Source organism: Podarcis tiliguerta (assembly GCF_965153285.1).
Source record: "Podarcis tiliguerta genome assembly, chromosome: 17".
Lineage (NCBI taxonomy): Eukaryota > Metazoa > Chordata > Lepidosauria > Squamata > Lacertidae > Podarcis > Podarcis tiliguerta.
Window position 1 is genome coordinate 33534693 of NC_139550.1, and position 22008 is coordinate 33556700.

General features: G+C 47.4%; 1 long non-coding RNA gene across 2 annotated transcripts in view; it reads right to left on the bottom strand.

Moving 5' to 3' along the window:
• Window positions 1-10349: 10349 nt before the first annotated feature.
• Window positions 10350-22008, bottom strand: part of LOC310667987 — a 33435-nt gene continuing 21776 nt past the window's right edge. For both annotated transcript variants that reach the window (XR_014506513.1, XR_014506514.1), the window contains one exon: window positions 10350-10881. This is a non-coding gene — a long non-coding RNA (uncharacterized lncRNA). The remainder of the gene's footprint in view (window positions 10882-22008) is intronic.

The following is a 22008-nucleotide window of genomic DNA, read 5'->3' on the forward strand; positions in this document are numbered from 1 at the left end:
TTGGTAGTACAGTAATAGCGTTATGAGCTTGTGGGTGCCAGACCTCTAAATTCCTGCAACCAGCCAATGTTAACAGCTAATCCAGCCAGGCCTAGCCTCCTGGTGAGGTGCAGAGACCACAGAAGGAAGAAAGCCAGAGTTGAGAGTTATCAGTTATGTGAGCTAGAAGCTGGGTGCAAAAGTGGCAGGCTGGAAAAACAGAAAGAGAGGGCTGTGAGCATTCCTCTTGGAATGCTGATGCTGTGAGCCCCTCCATAGTAGGCTCAGGTGGTATATATGACGTGTTTATTGGTTTGCTTTGCTTTTGTTTTCATTCCGCATTTTTTTATCTCGCATTTTTATGCTGCGAACCGTCCCGAGATCTACAGATGAAGGGCAGTACAGTGGTACCCCAGGTTAAGAACTTAATTCATTCTGGAGGTCCATTCTTAACCTGAAACTGTTCTTAATCTGAGGTACCACCTTAGCTAATGGGGTCTCTTACTGCCGCCACGTGATTTCTGTTTGTATCCTGAAGCAAAGTTCTTAACCCAAGGTACTATTGGTGGGCTGGACTATAATTTTTAGAGAGAAAATAAACGAATTCCTATGCCCCACAAATAACCCAGAGATGCATTTTATATAAAAGCACACATTCTACTCATGTAAAAATGCGCTGATTCCTAGACTGTCTGCAGGCCGGATTGCGAAGGCAAATGGGCCGCATCCGGCCCCCCCGGCCTTAGGTTGCCTACCCCTGGTCTAGAACCTATGGGTGAGCGCCTGGAACCCTGGAATCTCACCCCACTTGGAGACTGGGGTGGTGTGCAGCAATAGACCTGAAATTTACAGCACAGAACAGCCCCCACTGCAGAGGAAAAAATATTATCAGTCATCACCTAATTTCCCCTTCGACACTTTACTTACCTACTACAGTGCTACCTCGGGTTAATTACTCAATTCGTTCTGGAGGTCCGTTCTTAACCTGAAACTGTTCTTAACCTGAGGTACCACTTTAGCTAATGGGGCCTTCCGCTGCCGCCACATGATTTCTGTTCTCATCCTGAAGCAAAGTTCTTAACCCGAGGTACTATTTCTGGGTTAGCGGAGTCTGTAACCTGAAGCATATGTAACCTGAGGTACCACTGTATCTGAAAAATTGTCCTCACCTTGAGGGCAGAGGAGTAGCAGGACTCTCTTCTCCACTGAGTCAAAACCTGGATAGGAGTGGGCCAGGGTTTCCTGACCACATTGCAGGACAAGGGATCCCCCTAGATGTTTCTACACCCCAAGCTGTTTCCATCTCTACTTCTGAGGCAGAACCTGTCTTTGGGCAAGTACTGCCCTATGGAGGTGAACACCCTAACAATATTAAGTTAATAATCACTCATGGAAAACAAACTTATTTACCATATTCCACGAGAACAGACCTGTCCCTCATTTCTAAGGCTAGCAGAAAGCCTGCATAGCTTTTAGGCAGGATACTGAGCCACAGAAATATTGAGGAGAGAGGGAGTCTTGAGATCATAGAATCATATAGTTGGAAGAGACCACAAGGGCCATCGAGTCCAACCCCCTGCCAAGCAGGAAACACCATCAGAGCACTCCTGACATATGGTTGTCAAGCCTCTGCTTAAAGACCTCCAAAGAAGGAGACTCCACCACATTCCTTGGCAGCAAATTCCACTGTTGAACAGCTCTTACTGTCAGGACGTTCTTCCTAATGTTTAGGTGGAATCTTCTTTCTTGTAGTTTGGATCCATTGCTCCGTGTCCGCTTCTCTGGAGCAGCAGAAAACAACCTTTCTCTCTCCTCTATGTGACATCCTTTTATATATTTGAACATGGCTATCATATCACCCCTTAACCTCCTCTTCTCCAGGCTAAACATGCCCAGCTCCCTTAGCCGTTCCTCATAAGGCATCGTTTCCAGGCCTTTGACCATTCTGGTTGCCCTCCTCTGGACACGTTCCAGTTTGTCAGTGTCCTTCTTGAACTGTGGTGCCCAGAACTGGACACAGTACTCCAGGTGAGGTCTGACCAGAGCAGAATACAGTGGCACCAGTTTTATTTCAGGCCACTTCTGTGCATTTTTACCTTTAGTCAAAAAAGGGGCACATATTTCTTTTATGTATGGTGAAACAAGCAAAAAGATGCAGAGACGTTTGCAACTTTCCACTACATTTGTTAAAAACAAACGTTAGGAGCTCTCCTGTCGTGCCCACAATACATGAAATCTGGCTCTCTGACAGTACATTGACCACACCTATTGGCCCTCAAGGCTGAGTTTTGGGGCTGGATTTGACCCAGAACTCTCTATATATGTATGTCCCGCAGAGGACCCTAAGGTCTATGAATAGTAATAGCTTAAAGGTTCTGGGCCCTAAAGCAGCCAGACTACCCTCCACCAGGGCCAGGGGCTTTTTCAGTGACGGCTCTGACCTAGTGGACTGCTCTGTCCCATGAAACTAGGGCCCTGCAGGACTTGATCTCCTTCCGCAGGGCCTGTGAGACGGAGCTATTCCACCTGGCCTTCAATTTGAATTAGCCTGATCCTCTATTCCCTTTTCTTTTCTATGAAGAAACCCTTCTGGGACCCCACATTTAAACTCTTCCCTGGTCTCCTTGCTGGCCCTAGTAGGACCAACCTGGCCAGTTAGCCCTGGTGATCATTTGATGTTTATGGATTGGGGGGTTACCCCCCCCCCCAAAATGACCCCTGAATTTTATTGACATTGATGCTGTATTTATGTTGTATTTTATGCTGTTGCATTTTAATCAATGTTTTATACAGTGGTACCTTCGGTTAAGAACTTCATTCATTCTGGAGGTCCGTTCTTAACCTGAAACAGTTCTTAACTTGAGGTACCACTTCAGCTAATGCGGCCTCCTACTGCCACCACGATTTCTGTTTTCATCCTGAAGCAAAGTTCTTAACCTGAGATACTATTTCTGGGTTAGTGGAGTCTGTAACCTGAAGTGTCTGTAACCCGAAGCATCTGTAACCCGAGGTACCACTGTATTTGCTGTTAGCCGCCCTGAGCCCGGTTTTAAACTGGGAAGGGCAGGGTATAAATAAATTATTATTAATAATAATAATATTAATGCTGACTCATTCTTATAGGATCTTGAGGCAGTGCAGGCCTGTTCTTGATCTGTATGTGCAGGTAGGAACAGTCCACTGAGGAAAGGTGGCCTTGTGGCGAGACTGTTTTTGCCCCGTCCATCTTGACGCACTGCAGTCTCCTGGAACATGCTGGTCCTGTGTGTGCCTTCCAGCCACAGTTGCATTCACTGATCAGTGAGCTTCTTCTCCAGCATCACAACCCACCGACAGAATGAATGTTGATTGTGACTTTCTAGCTTTCCAAAACTCTGTCTGAAGAGAGCCGATGTCCTGGTGACAGGATTTTACAGAGAATTACATGGGGTGTGCGTGTGGGTGTGTGTTTTAAAGTGCTCCAGTTCCTGGGGAAGAAACCAAGGCCTGAAGATGAAAAAGGCAAAACACCTGCCCCTTTGAATGTTTAGAAAGAAACAAGGGGCATAATAGAATCGCAGCCTGCAGAACGTTCTGGTCATGGAAAATCCTGGCCTTCAGCATGTTTTGTGCCTGGGGCACATCGAGATTTGGTGGGACAGAATACAGGGAGTCCAAATGAGAGGTGGAACCTAAGCAAAGGACATTCAGAGTCAACTAATGCTTGTTTTGCCCCCATCCTCTTCCCTGCTGAGCTCTAAAGGAAGACCCGGAGACTAAAAAGCTGACAGCCAGAGCGATCTCATGAATAGGTTAGAACAGTGTTCCCCAACCTTGGCCCTCCAGCTGTTTTTGGACTACAACTCCCATCATCCCTCGCTAGCAAGACCAGTGGTCAAGGATGATGGGAATTGTAGTCCAAAAACAGCTGGAGGGCCAAGGTTGGGGAACAATGGGTTAGAAGACAGGCAGGTCATGGGTGGGTGAGGACAAACTGAGATTGGGCAGTGCCCCACTTGACCTATTATTATTATTATTATTAATAGACCAGTCTCCACATCTCTTGAATGTGGCCCTCACTTGAAAGAAGGTTGCCCACCCTTGTTGTAGGTCATCAGAACCAGTATAAGAATTCAGGGTTTAAAACAGGGTTTATTTTATCGGGGAAGGCTTTATGGGGGGGGGGGGCAGAACAGAGTTATCTGGGACGGAATTATTATTATTATTTGTTGAATTTATATACTGCCCTATACCTGGAGGTTTCAGGGCAGTTCACAGAACAAAATCAATATATAAAACCACAAAATATATAATCAAAATAAAAACAATAACCCAATAAACCCCCCCCCCCAAAGAAAACCACATTTTAAAGGGGCATAGGATGCTAAATCAAATCAACCAAAGGCCTGGTTAAAAAGGAACGTTTTTGCCTGGCGCCTAAAGGTGTTAAATGAAGGCGCCAGGAGAACTTCCCTGGGGAGAGCATTCCACAGATGGGGAGCCACTGCAGAGAAGGCCCCGTTCTCGTGTTGCCAACCTCCGGACCTTTCGAGGAGGAGGCACACAAAGAAGGGCCTCAGAAGATGATCTCAGGGTCTGGGGAGGTTCATATGGAAAGAGGCGGTTCTTTAGGTATTGGTCAGTTAGTTAAGTATCTTTATTTATTTACTTGGTGGGGAGCAACTGCGCCCCCCTGGCTAGGCCCGTGGTTGGGGAAGATGTGGTGGTGTTAGCAATTTATTAGTGTCTGCTTTGGCATGTGCCAATGACCCTGCCTCCTAGTGTGGTGTTCTGGTCAGAGGCAGGGAGGGCTACTGAAAATCTCTGCGTACCTTCTTGAAGGTTTGAGGAACCACGGCTGCCTAGGCTTCCACTGAATCAGAACAGTGTCTAGGTTGCAAGAGGGCAGAACTGGGAGCCCTAGAGATGCATGGGTCATGCACAGACCCCACTGATGATATCACGTAAGCAGATGACGTTTACATACACACCTTGACATTTTCATCCATGGAGTTTAAATCACCTTCTTTTGCACTACTGATGCAAATATCTGGCTTGTATGAATGCAGAGGGTAAAATGGAAGAGAGCAAGTTGCATCGTGACAATGAGCATCCTGGCGAACGTAGGTTTGACATGTCCAATTGAAATAAACTGAAGCGAGTCCTGCTTCAGATCTCCTTGCAGACATACCTGTCACACAACTTTACATTTCTCTAAGCTGAGCACCCGCTGCTTAGCAAGCCATTTCTTTGCACTCTCAACTCCGCCAACTCGGCTGTCCTTTGGCTGGTAGCTTCCTTCGCTTCCAAGTGCTGCACAGGCCACAAGGTACACTCAACAGTCGATGGTTTGACCCCAGTGACAAAACTCACCGACAGCGTTGAATGTTCCACGAGACCCTCTCTTTTGCTTCGTGTACGAGAGAGAAAGAGAGGGACAGACAGACAGAGAGAAAGGTGGACGTTAAAACAGGTGATGATGAAGCAGATTGTATAGGATGCTGTATTAGCCTCAATGCTACACACAGGAGGAAAAAAAAAAAACAAAGCACACCTACCTTTCAGGACTCTTGCAAGAGTGAAGGAAATAAGAGATGTATCACCATAAAAGTTCCATTCTGCAGCCTCGGCTGCTTTGCAGAATTGTGAGCAGGCTCACACAACTCTTTTTGTGACAGAGACACTGTGGTTTTTAACAGCTCTAGGATGGGCAACAGAAAAACCCAAACCATCTTAGTCTGGCAAGGGCAAACAACATCACCTCTTGAATTTCTGCCTGCCGTGTAGCTGTGTGTAGATGACATCTAAGCTGGGCAGCCACTCCTTGCAACTCCCTCTGAGTTCCCCTTTATGTAACTCTTGCGCCAAGCAAGCCAACTGCCCTTTGGGGAAGTTGAAGAAGCTGGTTTGTTGTTTTCACTGGGGGATGCTGTCAGGGAACTGCCATCGGAGCTGGAGGCGGAGAGGAGGCTCCAGAGGGATGCCGGAGAAGGTCCCAGCAGGGAGAGAGGTAGCTCATCTGCTGGGGAAGGAAATCAGCGTAACACCAGTGGAGAAGGGGGGCAGATGGGGGAATCGGAGAGGTGGCTCCAGGACTCTTCGCCGGAGACCAGCGGAGAGGGCACAAGTACTCCGCTGCCCACACCCACTTTGCGCAGAAGACTTCCGCGCAGGCAAAGTAGGAGGAGACTGGGCGTGGAACAGCTTCTATGCTGGAAGAGGTTCAAGAAACGCCCACTGACGGATTCTACCAGCGACTGATGCAGCCATGGAACTTAAGGCTGTCCAGACAGAAAGGGTTCAACCAGGCAACCTAGCCAGGAGTAACAGCAACTTACGCACGAGCAACCCCTAGAACCTTTACAGATGCTGATGAAAGGAAAGCTCTCAGCCTTCTTTGGATCAGGACCACTGGCTGTCATGTGATTCTCTAGCCCCATATCTGCACAAAATTATTATCCCAAAATATAGACGTGCTTTTACACTTGCAAGACTGGATGTTTTGCCATCTGCGATACTTGAGGGTCGATTCCAAAAGATCCCGTCTGAGAAACGTCTTTGCCCCTGTGGAGACGGTAGCACCGAAACAGTGGCACACATCCTCTTGTCCTGTACTCTCTACAAAGACCAGAGGAATGAGATCATCACCCCACTCGTACTAACCATCCCAGGGCACTCAGCCACTGCCACAATGTCCTTTCTTCTATCAGATCAAAATGAGCAGATAACAGCAAAGGTTGCTAGGTTCATAGCAGGGGCAATCAGAATAAGGGCCACTAACTGACTGCTGATTCAGGACTTTAAATTGTGCTCTTATATCAAATTTCCCTTTCTGCGTATACTGTAATGTTTTATTGTTGCTATGGCCATTGGCTAATGCGAATAAAGTTTTATCATGTCATGTGAATACAGTGGTACCTAGAGTTACAACCACCTCAGGTTACAAACGCTTCAGGTTACAAACTCCGCTAACCTGGAAGTGTTACCTCGAGTTGAGAACTTTGCCCCAGGATGAGAACGGAAATTGTGTGCTGCTGGCGCAGCGGCAGCAAGAGGCCCCATTAGCGAAAGCATGCCTCTAGTTAAGAAGTTTCAGGTTAAGAACGGACCTCTGGAACGAATTCAGTTTGTAACTAGAGGCACCACTGTAGGCTCATGCAACAATGAGATGCTCAGTTTTTTTTGGTGCTGGCTGCAACATAGTGAGGAAAGAGCCAGTTGCAGCATCAGTCTTGGGGCACCCAGCCTCTGCCCTGTGGGACTGTCTGGATGACACCTTTGAGAGAGAGAAATAGCCAGTGTGATTCAATGGGCACAACATTGGACTAGGACTGGGATTTTGTTCCTTTCTCGCTTCATATCCTTTCCGAGAGCAATTGCAGGGCAGCTGCCCTTTTCACAGCCTAATCGACCTTGCAGGGTCATCTTGAAGGCAAAGAGGGATAATCTCATGAAAATCATGTTGTGAGGATAAAAGGACATTGCTGGGGGGGGGGGGCAGGGTGGTAACATTGAGCATCCTGGAGGAAGGGGAGGGATACAAATGTGAAGTAGAATCCAGGACTGGACAATGTGCAGAGGGATAATCAGTGTCATGCAAAGCAAGACCAGCTGGCTGTGAGGCACCTGTAAGGTGTCCTCCCCTTTACTTACCTCTCCTATATGAATGGCTGCTGTTCAGCCCTATGGAGCGGGGCAGAGGATAAGGGAAAACCCAACCCTCTTAGCCCCAAGAGCAGGTAGCCAGCCTCCCTCCCCCCACCTCAAAAAACCAGCAGACCTTCCTCTGTCACAGCCACCACCTTCCTCCACACAACAACAAAGATTTTGCTGGCAATAAACAAATGGCAGCATTGAGCTGCAGACAGCCAAGCGAGGCAATTTGTAGGAAGAGACGAACCAATTTATTATGGCAATCAGCTCGGGTCCACAAAAGCTGATTGCCATAATAAATTTGTTAGTCTTTACGGTGCCACAAGGCTCTCATTTTTGAGCTGCCAGATAACATGACTCTTGCAGGGAGCCTTCTGGAAAATGCATCAGGAGAGCCACCTTCTCCTAGGCAATCAGTCTCCCTCTTCCGGTGTCATCTTAGGTGGGAGCTGTGAGGAAGCCCAATAGCCTGGAGCTGGACACCTGTGGAGCTTGCAGCCCTATCTTCTTAATATCTTGCTCTGAAAAGAAAGAACACTGTCCCCCCCCCCACACACAGTTCACACTCTCTTCACCTCTTAACTCCTAACCAACAGCAGCCAACAATAACAATACTTAGCACCCGTACTTAGCATTTCAAAGTGCTACACTAAGAAACATTAACTCAAAGAATCCTCTCCGGGAGGCTGTTGTTATCTTCCCACTGAGACTGAAAGATAATGACTGAGACTGAAAGAGATAGACGTCTTTAAGATTATTAGGGTCGCCATATTTCAAAAAGCGAAAACCCAGACACAAAAGCTGTTACCTTTTTTTGGCTAACACCACCAAAAAATGTTTTTAACTATTTTTTCGGGGGGGGGGGGGAGCCAAAAAAAAAAGCGCGTGACTTCCCCCATCTCAGTTCTAGAACTTTGCTGGCTGTACAATGAAGCTGAGTGTTGCAAGATTCAGGACAAACAAAATTAAGCATTTCTTTACTTGTTGTTTAGTCGTGTCCGACTCTTCGTGACCCCCTGGACCACAGCACGCCAGGCACTCCTGTCTTCCACTGCCTCCCGCAGTTTGGTCAAATCAATGCTGGTAGCTTTGAGAACACTGTCCAACCATCTCGTCCTCTGTCGTCCCCTTCTCCTTCTGCCTTCAATCTTTCCCAACATCAGGGTCTTTTCCAGGGAGTCTTCTCTTCTCATGAGGTGACCAAAGTATTGGAGCCTCAGCTTCAGGATCTGTCCTTCCAGTGAGCACTCAGGGCTGATTTCCTTCAGAATGGAGAGGTTTCTTTACTATTCTTCACTATGGAATTCACTAAACACTAAACAACTTAAGATGGCAAATTCATGGAGAAAGCTAAGGATAGCTTTTCTTCTGCCCTTTTGATAATGGCTTGCTTAAGGCCACCAGGTGATTTCATGACAGGGCTAGGATTTGGACTCAAGACTTCCTGGTTCAGTTTCAGTAGGCAAAAATTCTATACAGGCTTACCTGATGGTTGAACACAGCTTGACTTAATTCAGCATACATAGGATTGCCCTGAGACTGTTAGTCTTCCTTCAGATTCTTCCACCTTTTCTCTAAGTGCCTAAAATCTGACATATCTGGGAGTGAGGGTAAACTGACTAGTTGCATAAACTCTACAGGTGAGGATGATTCTTGGCCCTGATCTTTCATCTCTTCAAGAGGTGAGGTTTCAACATCTGCCATATCGGGCAGGTAAGCCTAGCACAGCTCAGTACACCTTAGTGAGTTTTTAGGAGACCCCCATCATCCTCAGAGAGATAACAGTGAGCAAACCCTCTTTCCAGGGAACTCTGAGAACTGTAGCTCTGTGAGGGGAATATAGATCTCCACGGGTGGCGCTGTGGTCTAAAGCACTGAGCCTTTTGTGCTTGCAAATCAGAAGGTTGAGGGTTCGAATCCCCACGATGGGGTGAGCTCCTGTTGCTTGGTCCCAGCTCCTGCCAACCTAGCAGTTCAAAAGCATGTCCAAGTGCAAGTAGATAAATAGGTACTGCTCCGGTGGGAAGGTAAACGGTGTTTCCATGCGCTGCTCTGGTTTCGGTGTTCTGTTGCGCCAGAAGCAGCTTAGTCATGCTGGCCACATGACCCGGAAAAACTGTCTGCGGACAAATGCCGGCTCCCTCAGCCTGTAAAGCAAGATGAGCGCCTCAACCCCATAGTTGTCTGCGACTGGACTTAACTGTCAGGGGTCCTTTACCTTTTAACAACTCTAAGTATCCTTAACAAACTACACTTCCCATAATTCTTTGAGGGAAGATATGGCTTTTAAAAGTGATATTATGCCGCTTTAAATGTGCAGTGCTGGCAGGCTCAGGATCTAACCTCCATGCAAACAAATCAGGATGAATGTTCAATAGACAGTTCATCTGGAACAGGGGTCAGCAACCTTTTTCAGCAGGCGGCCCGTCCACTGTCCCTCAGATCTTGTGGGGGGCCGGACTATATTTTGACCAAAAAAATGAACGAATTCCTATGCCCCACAAATAACCCAGAGATGCATTTTAAATAAAAGCACACATTCTACTCCTGTAAAAACACCAGGCAGGCCCCACAAATAAACCAGAGATGCATTTTAAATAAAAGGACACATTCTACTCATGTAAAAATGCGCCGATTCCCGGACTGTCTGCGGGCCGGATTTAGAAGGCTATTGGGCCGCATCCGGCCCCCGGGCCTTAGTTTGCCTAACCCTAACCCTAACCCTTACTCTAACCCATGATCTGGAAGCACCCTGCTTCGATGGGAAAGAACTCTCTCTGCCTGAGATTCTCAAGTGCCTCTGCCTGCCAGAACACAGAAAGATAACACGGGGCTAAATGGACAAATAAAATAGTTTGCCCAGATGCAAGCTGTTTCCTGTGTTCTTGTCTCCCAAGCTGGTCTAATAAACTGCTCACACAGTATGTTGCCATGAGCATGCTATGCAGATAGGCTTACTCACGACAACCATGCGACTGTGGCTCATGGGGCATCACAATGAGCTAACGGGTCTTGATTCTATGATTCTATGCCACCCTTCTTTTCAGGCTGGTTAGCAGGCCAGCTCCAGCCACACCACAAGGAGAACACAAAACATGGAGAAGGTGCAATGGAACAGGTTGCTGTCTCCAAAGAAGGCAGCTTGGCTGGCTCCTTCCTAGGGAATCCCTGGGATGTTGTGGTTTGAAGCTCCTCCTGTCAATTCTTCACCAGGTGGCTTCCCGCAGAAGAGGCAGCTGGTTGGAATAACAGTGGCGGCAGAAGAATTCTCTGCAAAGAAGAAGAGAAGGACAGAGAACAAGGTTAACCAATAATGGCAACATTAATTTCCTGATGACCTCACTCTTGACAATTCTATCATCATCACATATGTGTATGTACACACACACACACACACACCCTGATCTAGGTATAGTTCGTGGCTGGAATCGGTTTACTTCGTTCTAATATCTATGCTAATATCTAATACGGTCAAACCTCTACTTAGCACCGCCTTTTCTTACTGTCATTCCAAGTTGTAACCATGGCAAACCCGGAAGTAACCAGCGGGTTTGCTGCCGTTCGCACATGCGCAGGAATGGCGATCGCAGTTTGTGCAGAAGCGAGCAATCGCCCTTCGCACATACGCAGAAGCGGGCAATCGCCGCCCGTGCCTGCGCACAACGGTGCCTCTCCCAGAGACCCGTTTCAACCTCCAGACAGACCTCCAGAACAGATTATGGTTGCAAAATAGAGGTTCCACTGTAGTAAAGGTAAAGGGACCCCTGACCATTAGGTGCAGTGGTGACCGACTCTGGGGTTGCAGCACTCATCCCGCTTTACTGGCCGAGGGAGCCGGTGTATAACTTCCGGCTCATGTGGGCAGCATGACTAAACCGCTTTGCCGAACCAGAGAAGCGCACGGAAACGCCGTTTACCTTCCTGCCAGAGCGGTACCTATTTATCTACTAGCACGTTTACGTGCTTTCAAACTGTTAGGTTGGCAGGAGCAGGGACCGAGCAACGGGAGCTCACCCCATCACGGGGATTCGAACTGCCGACCTTCTGATCGGCAAGTCCTAGGCTCTGTGGTTTAACCCACAGCGCCATCCGCGTCCCATTCCACTGTAGTAGATGCACCTATAAACCCCTCCAGTTTAAATATACATAAACACACAACAAAGCCATTTTAAAAGCAAAATGGAACAAGGAGACTGATCCCCAAATAACTACCCTGCCAAAATCTTGTCTAAATATATGCGCTTTGTATTTTCTTTCAATTCTACTAATGTTTCACACGCAACCAAAAATCCCCGCTTGCCACTCTTGAACTTTTCCAATAGAGGGCGCATGTGATCTGAGAAGCTCATATTTCCCCTCTCAACTGTGCACTCATTCATAGGGAAATCCTCCCTTGCACAGTGAGAAACAGTGATGAAGACCCGGAACTGGCAGATGTGCTGAGGAGAGGATAGTGCTCAGTTTTCTGGTGAAGGCCAGCGGGCTCTGAATGCTTCCACCAATGCTGCCATAACAACCAGGACTCTTCATGGCATATAACAGGGCTTCCCAAACTTGGGTGTCCCAGCTGTTTTTGGACTACAACTCCCATTATCCCTAGCTAGCAGGACCAGTGGTCAGGGATGATGGGAATTGTAGTCCAAAACCAGCTGGAGACACAAGTTTGGGAAACCCTGGTGTATAATTATTGCCTGTCACACAAGAAGGGACAGGTGATCAACTCTCCATTGCATGGTTTGCGTGCAGGAGCCAGGCCCTGTGACCAGGACTGGGGCCTTCCTAAGTTTGTTCTGGAGAGGCAAGGCGCGGTTGCACAGGTGAGGCCGATTGGTAACTCACAGCACCTGGTGGCAAGAGCTGGGAAGAGATATAAAGTCAGCATTTTCCCTTCGGCTCTGCCACAGCAACACGCTTCCTGCCTTGCTGTGTTTGGTCCCTTGACTTCTTGATCCTTGGACCCCTGACTTCATGACTCCTTGCTTCTTGACTCCCAGTTCTCTGACCCTCGGACTCTTGGCTTCCTGACTTCTGGACTCCTGTTCCTGCTCCCACCCCGCCATCTTGCCCCCAGTCCTGACGTCCCCAGCCGGGACTTTGATCACCCATGAACCGGACTGTGACAATACTGTATTGCACCTAAGAAGAGCTCTGCTGGATCAGGCAAAAAGCTATGGCAGCCCAGCATCCTGTTCTCAGAGTGGCTTATGGCAGGCATGTCCAAAGTCTGCTTTGGGGGCCTAATCTGGCCCACCGGTCAATTTAACCCAGCACCTGTGGCAGTATATGTCCTGGTGTAAAATCCTAAAAAAGAAAAGCTTTTTCTATCCTAAAAAAAGCTCACCAACCTTGGTCAGCCCTCACACATGTTCACTTCATCACATCTGGCCCTCTCTGAAAAAAAGTTTGGGCACCACTGGCTTATGGGAAGCATGTGAGCAGCACCCAAACACAAGAGTGCTCTCCCCACTTGGGATTCCCACCACTGGCATTCAGAGGTAGGCTGCCTCAGATAGTGGAAGCAGAACACTGACCCTGAGTTCGAATCCCTGTTTAGCTGTGGTGCGGATCCCAGGATGGCCTTGGACCACTCGCCTTTCTTCAGTCCGGCCTACCTGGCAAGGTTGTTGCGAGAATAAAAGGGGGAGGTAGCCCCCATGTTCCTCAGAAGAAAGGGCAGGTACCCCAAATGTCCAATAATAATAATAATAATAAAATAATTTTATTTATATCTCGCCCTCCCCAGCCGAAGCCAAGCTCAGAGAGGTTTCCACCATTGAACCCAGCGCCACAATGATTAATTCTGGAAAGAGCTGTGTGTTTTGTGAAGCGGCAAGACTCCTTCCGCTCGAAAGGTTTGGTTTTATTTTCCAAAGGAGGGGAATCTCCTCCCTGCATTTGGAGGTGGGCTTTTGTGTCAGATGAGTACCAGGGAGCTGGCCGAGGTCGCCAGTAAGTTTTATGTACCTGCGGAAGAGGAGAGGGAAGACAGGGCAGAACTGGAGGGGAGAGGAAATAATGGCCAAAGGGAAATCAAAAGGAAGATGAAAGAGCTTCCAGTGGCCCCTCAATCCCCACAGGCCAGCTGTGTGTTCACTTCAGCCAGACATCCCCATCAGAAATGAATGGGAGAGGGCTAACTGTGGGGGTAGGGCTGTCTAGACACAGCCGGCTGCTGCCAAGGAGAGCCCTACATTTAGAAAACACACTGCAATGCTCTCCCCTTACTTGCCGCAGCAGCACATGGCCCAACAAACCAAACAGGGTTAAAGAGCAACAGCAGCGACCTGCCGTTAAATATCACTGGGAATAGAAACCTTGCGGGGGTGGTCTGGTGTCTCAATGTGAGAAGGACAGAGAGATGGGTGTGTGTGTGTTTGTTTGTGTGTGTGTGTGTGTGTGTGTGAGAGAGAGAGAGAGAGAGAGAGAGAGAAACAGCATCCTAGTTTACAATCCTCTATCTCAGAGGTTTTCTTTTCTTTTTTTAATAAGTAATATTTATTAGATGTTTAATAGTTACAGAAAGAAAAAAGGTTAAAAAAAAACAGTAAAAAATTTAACAAACAATACATCAAAAATAGAAAGAAAAAACAATACAACAAAACAACAAGAAAAAACAAAAACATTTAAAAACACATCCAAATTTCATATCTTTATCTTTCATTTGCTTGTTTCCTCGACTTCCTCGCACCTCCCTTTTTTGTATTCTAGTTCAAATTAGCTGGTTCAGCAAATCCTTTCCCTCTTTCTCAATTTTTTGTTCTATAATTTATCTTAACACAGTTTAACTTTAAATTTTCCACTTTAGCCCATTAACAATCAGTATCTCAGAGGTTTTCAACCTTTTTGAGACCATGGCTCCCTTGACCAACTCCATTCTTTCTGTGGCAACCCTGTGGGAACCCAGTTCTGTCACCCCTTGCCTGCAGAGCTGGCAGCCTCTCACCCTTTTTCCAGCACCTTCCCTTGTGGGGTGTTTCCTCAGCCCTCTCCCCTCTCCTTGGGAGTCCTCTGGGCAGCAGCTGCCACACACACACAACCCGATCTCTGAGTTGCCCCCCGCACCCATAATAATAATAATAATAATAATAATAATTTATATCCCGCCATCCCCAGCCGAAGCCGGGCTCAGAGCAGCTAACAACAATAAAAGTAACACAGCATTCTAAAATCAATTCATTCTAAAATCAATTCAAAATCAAATTAATGGCAACCATTGGGCTAGAGTTCTGTGAGGATTACCAAAGGAGGGGGTCAGACCAGTGTCTTGGCCAAAGGCCTGGTGGAACTGTTCTGTCTTGCAGGCCCTGCAGAAAGATGTCAAGCCCTGCAGGGCCCTAGTCTCTTGTGACAGAGCGTTCCACCAGATCGGGGCCACAGCCGAAAAAGCCCTGGCTCTGGTTGAGGCCAGTCTAACCTCCCTGTGGCCCAGGACCTCCAAGATGTTTTTGTTTGAAGACTGTAAGATCCTCCATGGGACATACCAGCAGAGGTGGTCCTGTAGGTATGAGGGTCCTAGGCCGTATAGGGCTTTGAAGGTTAAAACCAGCACCTTAAACCTGATCCTGTACTCCACCGGGAGCCAGTGCAGCTGGTATAGCACCGGGTGAATGTGATCCTGCAGCGAGGACCCTGTAAGGAGTCTCGCTGTGGCATTCTGCACCTGCTAGAGTTTCTGGGTCAGTCTCAAGGGCAGCCCCACGTAGAGTGAGGTACAATAATCAAGTCTGGAGGTGACCATTGCATGGATCACAGTGGCTAGGTCAGGGCGAGAGAGAGGTTCCTCCTCATGTCACCCCACAGGGGCCTGGGCAGAGGATGCCCCCAGCCTTAGTGGCCCAGCGGAGACTGGACAAAGGTGGACGTGAGGCCAGCACCTTACCTGGGGAGGCACTGCCACAATAAACAGCCATGCAAACCTTTGAGAGGCAGAGACTCAAGAGGGCATTAGAGAAGGGAGGGAAGGAAAGATGGACAGAGGCCAGTGTTGAGTGTGGCACCCCTGACCATAATTCAAGGCACCCCAGGGTGCCATGGCACACTGGTTGAAAACCACTGTATCTGAAGGACTGTCAGAAGACAGCCGTCCATCTGAAATTGCTGTATTTTGGCAGCACTCAGGGCACCGCTGGAATTATAAAGCCCAAAGTCTGCCACTGCCACTATGAAGGGATGTACTGTCTTATGATTTAAACTACAGCAGTTGTTTTCAAAATGTAAAATATAATTAAAATATATGCACATTTCATGCAAATCTGCCACCTCCTCTTTCATGCTACTGCTACGGACCTTCCTCTACTACACTAGTGGCCAAAATTGTGGAAACCTTTTGGGAAAAGTGTATTTCTGAGTTTTGATGGCTCTTCAACACCTGATTGGTTCTCTAAACACTCATGCTCATTGGCTGCATTGAAAAGACGGAAAGCTACTGCATATCAATCTAAGCAAGTTGTGTTTCCCTTTTCTGGTTATTTGGCTATAACATTTGATAGAATACAGATAGTTGAACAAACTTTGTTGCATTACATTCTTCATCAAATTATCCTTCCATCGATATGTAATTTTATGGTATTACTACTGCAAAAAAAGTGGTGTTATGAGCCATCAAACCTCAGAAGCACACTTTTTTCCAAAAGGTTTCCACAATTTTGGCCACGAGTGTATACTATGCAACACTAGAGAGCTCAGATTCTGCTGCCAATGCCCAAATTGACCTATATCACTTAGGTCCAAGCTACCTGAAATATGTTATTTTCTCATATGAACCTGCCCGGTTTCTGAGGTCTTCTCTCAGTCCTACCATGCTTGTGTCTCCCCATGCTTGGTGGGGACATGGGAGAGGGCCGTCTTGGTGGTGGCTGCCACCACTTGGTGGTGGCCTTCTTGGTGGTGGCTCCTCCCAGACAACTTTAGAACTCCCTTCCCAGAGAAGCCAGACTGGCTCCCTCCTTGTTCTCTTTCCACACCAGCAGCTGAAGACCTTCTCGTTCCAACAGGCTTTTGGGAACTGACTGTTTTTAATGAAATGTCAGCTACCCCTGGGCATAGCCAGGATTTATTTGGGGGGGGGGCAGGCTTTCTGTTGGGGGGAGAAGAACCGAGATATCTGCGACGCAATTGGTCAGTTAAACAGAAATACTTAATTATGTGTTGGACTATAGTTGTAATGGAAATCTAATAGAATTGGATTAATAGAGAAGACGCAGGAGGAAAAAAGTTAATATAAGGACCCACAAAAGGGAGGAGGGAAGTCCATGGGAATTTATGGATTTCTCTTTTTGTTATGGTTGCTTGACGATTGTAAATTTCAAAATCTGAAAATTATATATGTGTGTGTGTGTGTGTGCGTGCGCGTGCGCACCCATGCTGGCACTGTGCGTTTTTTGTTGTGATTGTCTGTATGCTTTTAACAGATCTTATATATAGTTTTGATTCTGTCCATGTTCAATTGCTTTTACATTATTGGGGCTTTTTCCATGTTTATGCATAAGCTTGCCTCGAGTCCTTGTCAGGGGAAAAGGCAGGGTATGTATGTATGTATAAATAAATGCGATATATTTTTGAGAGGGCATGTCTGACTTTAAGAGACTAGTCCAAGGGCACAGCAGACAATATTTTCCAACCTCTCTCAAATTCTCAGCTGCAGGATAGCTTACGCCCAATTTGGAAGTGGGTCAATGAGGGCTTTTTTGCGGGGTGGGGGAGACACAGAGATAAAGCATCTACACCATCTAGCTCCATCACAAGTCTCCCGCTCTGTAAAACCACTCCACAATACAGAGTTCACTGGCCTGCCCTACTTTCCTTAATCTGGTCTTGGCCGCCAACACCCACAACACGCAGCCTTTAACCCCTCCTCAACCCGTCTTCTGTGAGGCTGAAACATCTCCCTCCTGTACCCTCTCCCCATTGATCTGCAAAAAAAAGCGCCATTCTCCCGTGTCAGACTTTCTGAGCTGCTGCTTTGAAGCTCCAGCTATCTTCTGCCGTTCCTTTTAATATGCCAGCGATAGCTTTGCACACTTGTACACAGTTCCTGGCAGGAGTTGGCGGGGTGGGAAGAGAGAAAGAGAGATCTTTGCCTAACAACACTATTTGAATTAAGAGGCAGGGAATCAGGAGACCCGCTCTGGATTAATCAGCAGGCAATGCACACCCACCCACCCACCCACCCACCCCGGATTTTGCTATTCTGATGACAGCCACCCCCGTTAATGTATTCTGCTCTGACAGCAAATTAGAAAGAGAGTAAGGAGCTTATGGGAGCATTGTGCCTCGGTGCCCCAGTTCTACATAGGCCCCCTAATCCTGCTGAGCACTGAAAAGAGGTTCCCGTTGGGGTGCGACGGGGCTGGCTAAGGCTTCGCTCAGAGGTGTTCTGACGGGAAACTCAGGGGCTGCCCTCTTGCCAATGCACACAGAGGGCACCATCAGACAGAAACCTTACAGGCATCTTAAGATGAAGAGAGGGGAATTGGGGGAGATTCTCCTCCTCCTTCTAGCTGAAGGTTGTTTAGAAGAGAGAGGGTTATCTGCTGCTTACGCCTGCCCCACTTGGGCATCTGTTAAACAGGCTTTTGCATTAATTAAAAACCCTTTGGCCAGAGGTAGCAGTGGGACAAAACAGAAAACATGTGCGAGAGCAATGCCTTTTTCAGAGACCACTTTCAGCTCTCTCATTAGTGGCACCTAGCATTTGCAGAGCGCTTGGTGTAAACCAGGGGGCAGCAATTTTTTTCAGCAGGGGGGCCGGTCCACTGTCCCTCAGACCTTGTGGGGGGCCAGACTATATTTTTTTGGGAGGGGGAATGAACGAATTCCTATGCCAGACCAATAACCCAGAGGTGCATTTTAAATAAAAGGACACATTCTACTCATGTAAAAACACACTGATTCCTGGCTCGTCTGCGGGCCGAATTGAGAAGGCGACTGGGCCGGATCCGGCCCCCAGGCCTTAGGTTGCCTACCTGTGGTGTAAACCTTACAAGGCAAGAGGGGCAGTGAAGATTTTCCAGCTACTGTTAGTGGGGCAGGGAGGGGGAGAGGGGCTTGTTGAAGACCACCGAGATCTTCCTACAGAAGAGGCAAGATTCAAGCCTTTATAATTTAAGCCATCGCATTTCAGCTGCAGCAGTAGGGGAGTCTTTCGCCCTCCCAATCATGGCCCCAAAATCTGGAGATGCACAGATTTGCTCGATGGTTTGGTTACAGCTACATAAACCATATATACATATTTCCTGATTTCTGCACAGTCCTCTCTAGATCTGAAGTGAGAAGAAAGGTTGAATGGTGAACAGGCGCTGCTGCTGCTACAACACAGCTACAATTCAATGCTGGCTATCTTTAGCACCAACAGAACTGGAAGGGGTGGGTGTGTCATTTGGATGAGTGGTTCAGCGATGTAACGCGCTGCCCTAGGGAGGCTGTCAAATCTTATATGCTTTCACGAAACATTTGGGAAGACGTTTTTGCCAGAGATGCCTCACCCCACTGCGTCTCTTCCGACTCAGTGGATTTCTCCACTGAGAAATCTAGGACACCAATAAGGGCAGCATTTTAAAAAGGCAGGGTTGTGTATGTGTGTATATTGCTCATTATTCTCAGACTGCAAGTGGGGACCTAATGAAACCCTCCTGGTACGGAACACCTGGCTAATTTTCACATCACACAAAGCCAGGTGTGGTACAAAGTGTACACTCAAAAGAAACAAACCCCATTCTCCAAAAAGTGCCTCTGTCTAAGACACGTTTGCAAACTCGTTTTCATGTTGTTTCGGCATAAACCTAAATACACAGAATGTATGACCGTAAACAGTGGTTTTTTTCTAAAACAATGTTTTGGGGTACTCTCGTTTTCCTACTTATATTGAAATACTGCCCCTCAATGAGGCCAAACTTAGTTTCACAAAACATTTAGGGGTTCGCGTAATCCTGCCCCCCCCCCGAAAAAAGCACTGATCGTAAATGTGCATTTAGAAGCACCGCGAGGTAGGGAGAAGCAGCGGGGGAGAGGGGAGAAATAAAATTTGGAGCAGAGTTGTAGCGTAGCGTGGGGTTAGGAGCAAAATTGGGGGAAGGTGCACAAAATTTCACAAGAAAAATAAACCGCTTTGAGGGTTTTTTCTTAAAAATAAAAGCAGTGTAAAAATGTCATAAAATAAAATAATAAAATAAAATGAGCAGAGAAGAGATAAGCAAGAAAAAGGTTAAGCAATCCCTCCTCTTCTGCCAGTTTATTTCCCCCTCCCAGTGTGCTCTTTCTACAAATAAAAAAGGATTATTGGAGTTTTGTACCTACTATGCATTTTGGAAAGCTGTTTGTCTGCTCAGTATGCATATAGACCCCTCTCAAAGATACACGTAGCAAAATAAATAAATTGCATGATGGTTCAAGGAGCAGGTTTCTGTCTATGCTTGGATACCCCTGGATCAGTGGAGTAGCGTGGGGGGTGCAGGGGGGGGGCGGCTGCACCGGGCGCAACATCTGGGGGGGGGGGCGCTCGCACTCGCAGCTCTCTGCCCCTACCTGGCTCACTCACTCTCTCTCACTGCAGTGCTGGCTGTGCGAATCCGATCCGAGCCGCCGGGTCGCTGCCCACTGTGGAGGGGGGGGGGGTGCCAGGCGTGTGGTGCGGTGCGGAGAGAGAGCGAGGGACTATCTGGGGGAGGGACAGTGCAGTGCAGCGGGGGGGGGGGCGCAAATTATTTGCCTTGCCCCGGGTGCTGACAACCCACGCTACGCCACTGCACTGGATGCCATTTTGAATCAAAGTGGCCGGCTGGACCTTTCAATACTGGACTGGTTTTAACTACTGATTTCAAAATTGCACTGATTTTTCTGGCGTCTTCGAATTCCCCAGCAACACCAAGTACAAGGCAAATGAAAAGATTCAAGCACAATTTTTATTCAGATGCAGCTGTTAATTACATCCTTCCAAACTCTCTGGTTCTGGGAGTTAGCTTTTGTAGAGGAGGCTCAAGCAATTAAGGGTAGGTCTGCTGGGTGAGGCTCCTGCAAAAAGACCTTTCCTCCTCCCCAGGGTTTTGCACAACTGAGCTGCTCCCAGAAAACCTAAGGAGAGCAGCCTGCCTAATGTCTCCCAGCCGTGAATCCATGATTGTCTGCATTTTGAGAGAACCTTTACTATCTTTTCAGCCACTACTGCCTTCATTACTTAATTGTCTGCCTTTGCAAAAGACCATAAAATACTTGAGACCAAATTCTATCACTTCTTCTGCATCAATACTTAATTCGTTCTGGAGGTCCGTTCTTAACCTGAAACAGTGCTTAACCTGAGGTACCACTTTAGCTAATGGGGCCTCCCGCTGCTGCCACGCCACCGCCACGCAATTTCTGTTCTCATCCTCAAGCAAAGTTCTTAACCCGAGGTACTATTTCTGGGTTAGCAGAGTCTGTAACCTGAAGCGTCTGTAACCTGAAGCGTCTGTAACCCGAGCTACCACTGTAATACGAATTTACTAATCTTGCAAAAAATCCGTTAACACAAATTATCCATTAAATCATGCAGTCTGCAGAGGGAATCGAACACAGGTTAACTCAAAGGTAAGTTGAGTTCAATTTGTCTCACTCCTTAGTATAGTATACATGCTTTGCAGTCTAAATTATAGTAATAAATATGCCTTATTCGTGTTACTATTAAACCATTGTATAACCGATTACAGTAAAGCTAAAACTACAATTGAAAATTACACGCGTGCAAGTCGTACCAGCCCTGATGAAACTTACTGAATATATTTACTCTGCCTTTTATTTTGGAAATGCATTGCTGATTTATGCAAATATTATTATATTTGAAATAATGCTTGGGTAACGGAGTTGTTACGGATGGGAAATATAGTTTTTACGATATACAGTGTATTTTTCCAAGCTATGCAAATAGAAAACAGCAGATGCAAGGAAGTACACAAAGTAAAGCTGACATCTTTAACAACGCAATAAAGGTAAAGGTACCCCTGGCCGTTAGGTCCAGTCACGGACTCTGGGGTTGCAGCACTCAACTCACTCTACAGGCCGAGGGAGCCACTGTTTGTCAGCTTTCAGGGTCATGTGGCCAGCATGACTAAGCCGCTTCTGGCGAACAAGAAAAGCGCACGGAAATGCCGTTCACCTTCCCGCCGGAGTGCTACCTCTTTATCTACTTGCACTCTGACGTGCTTTCGAACTGCTAGGTGGGCAGGAGGTGGGACCGAACAACGGGAGCTCACCCTGTCGCGGGGATTTGAACCGCCAACCTTCTGATCGGCAAGCCCAAAAGGCTCTGTGGTTTAGACCACAGCGCCACCCGCTACAAGAAGGAAAGGTTGGGGTTTGGGAGCACATGAACACCCTTGTGGCAAGCCAAGGGTTGAGAAACTGGGGAGCAGTCCCTTATCCCCTCTG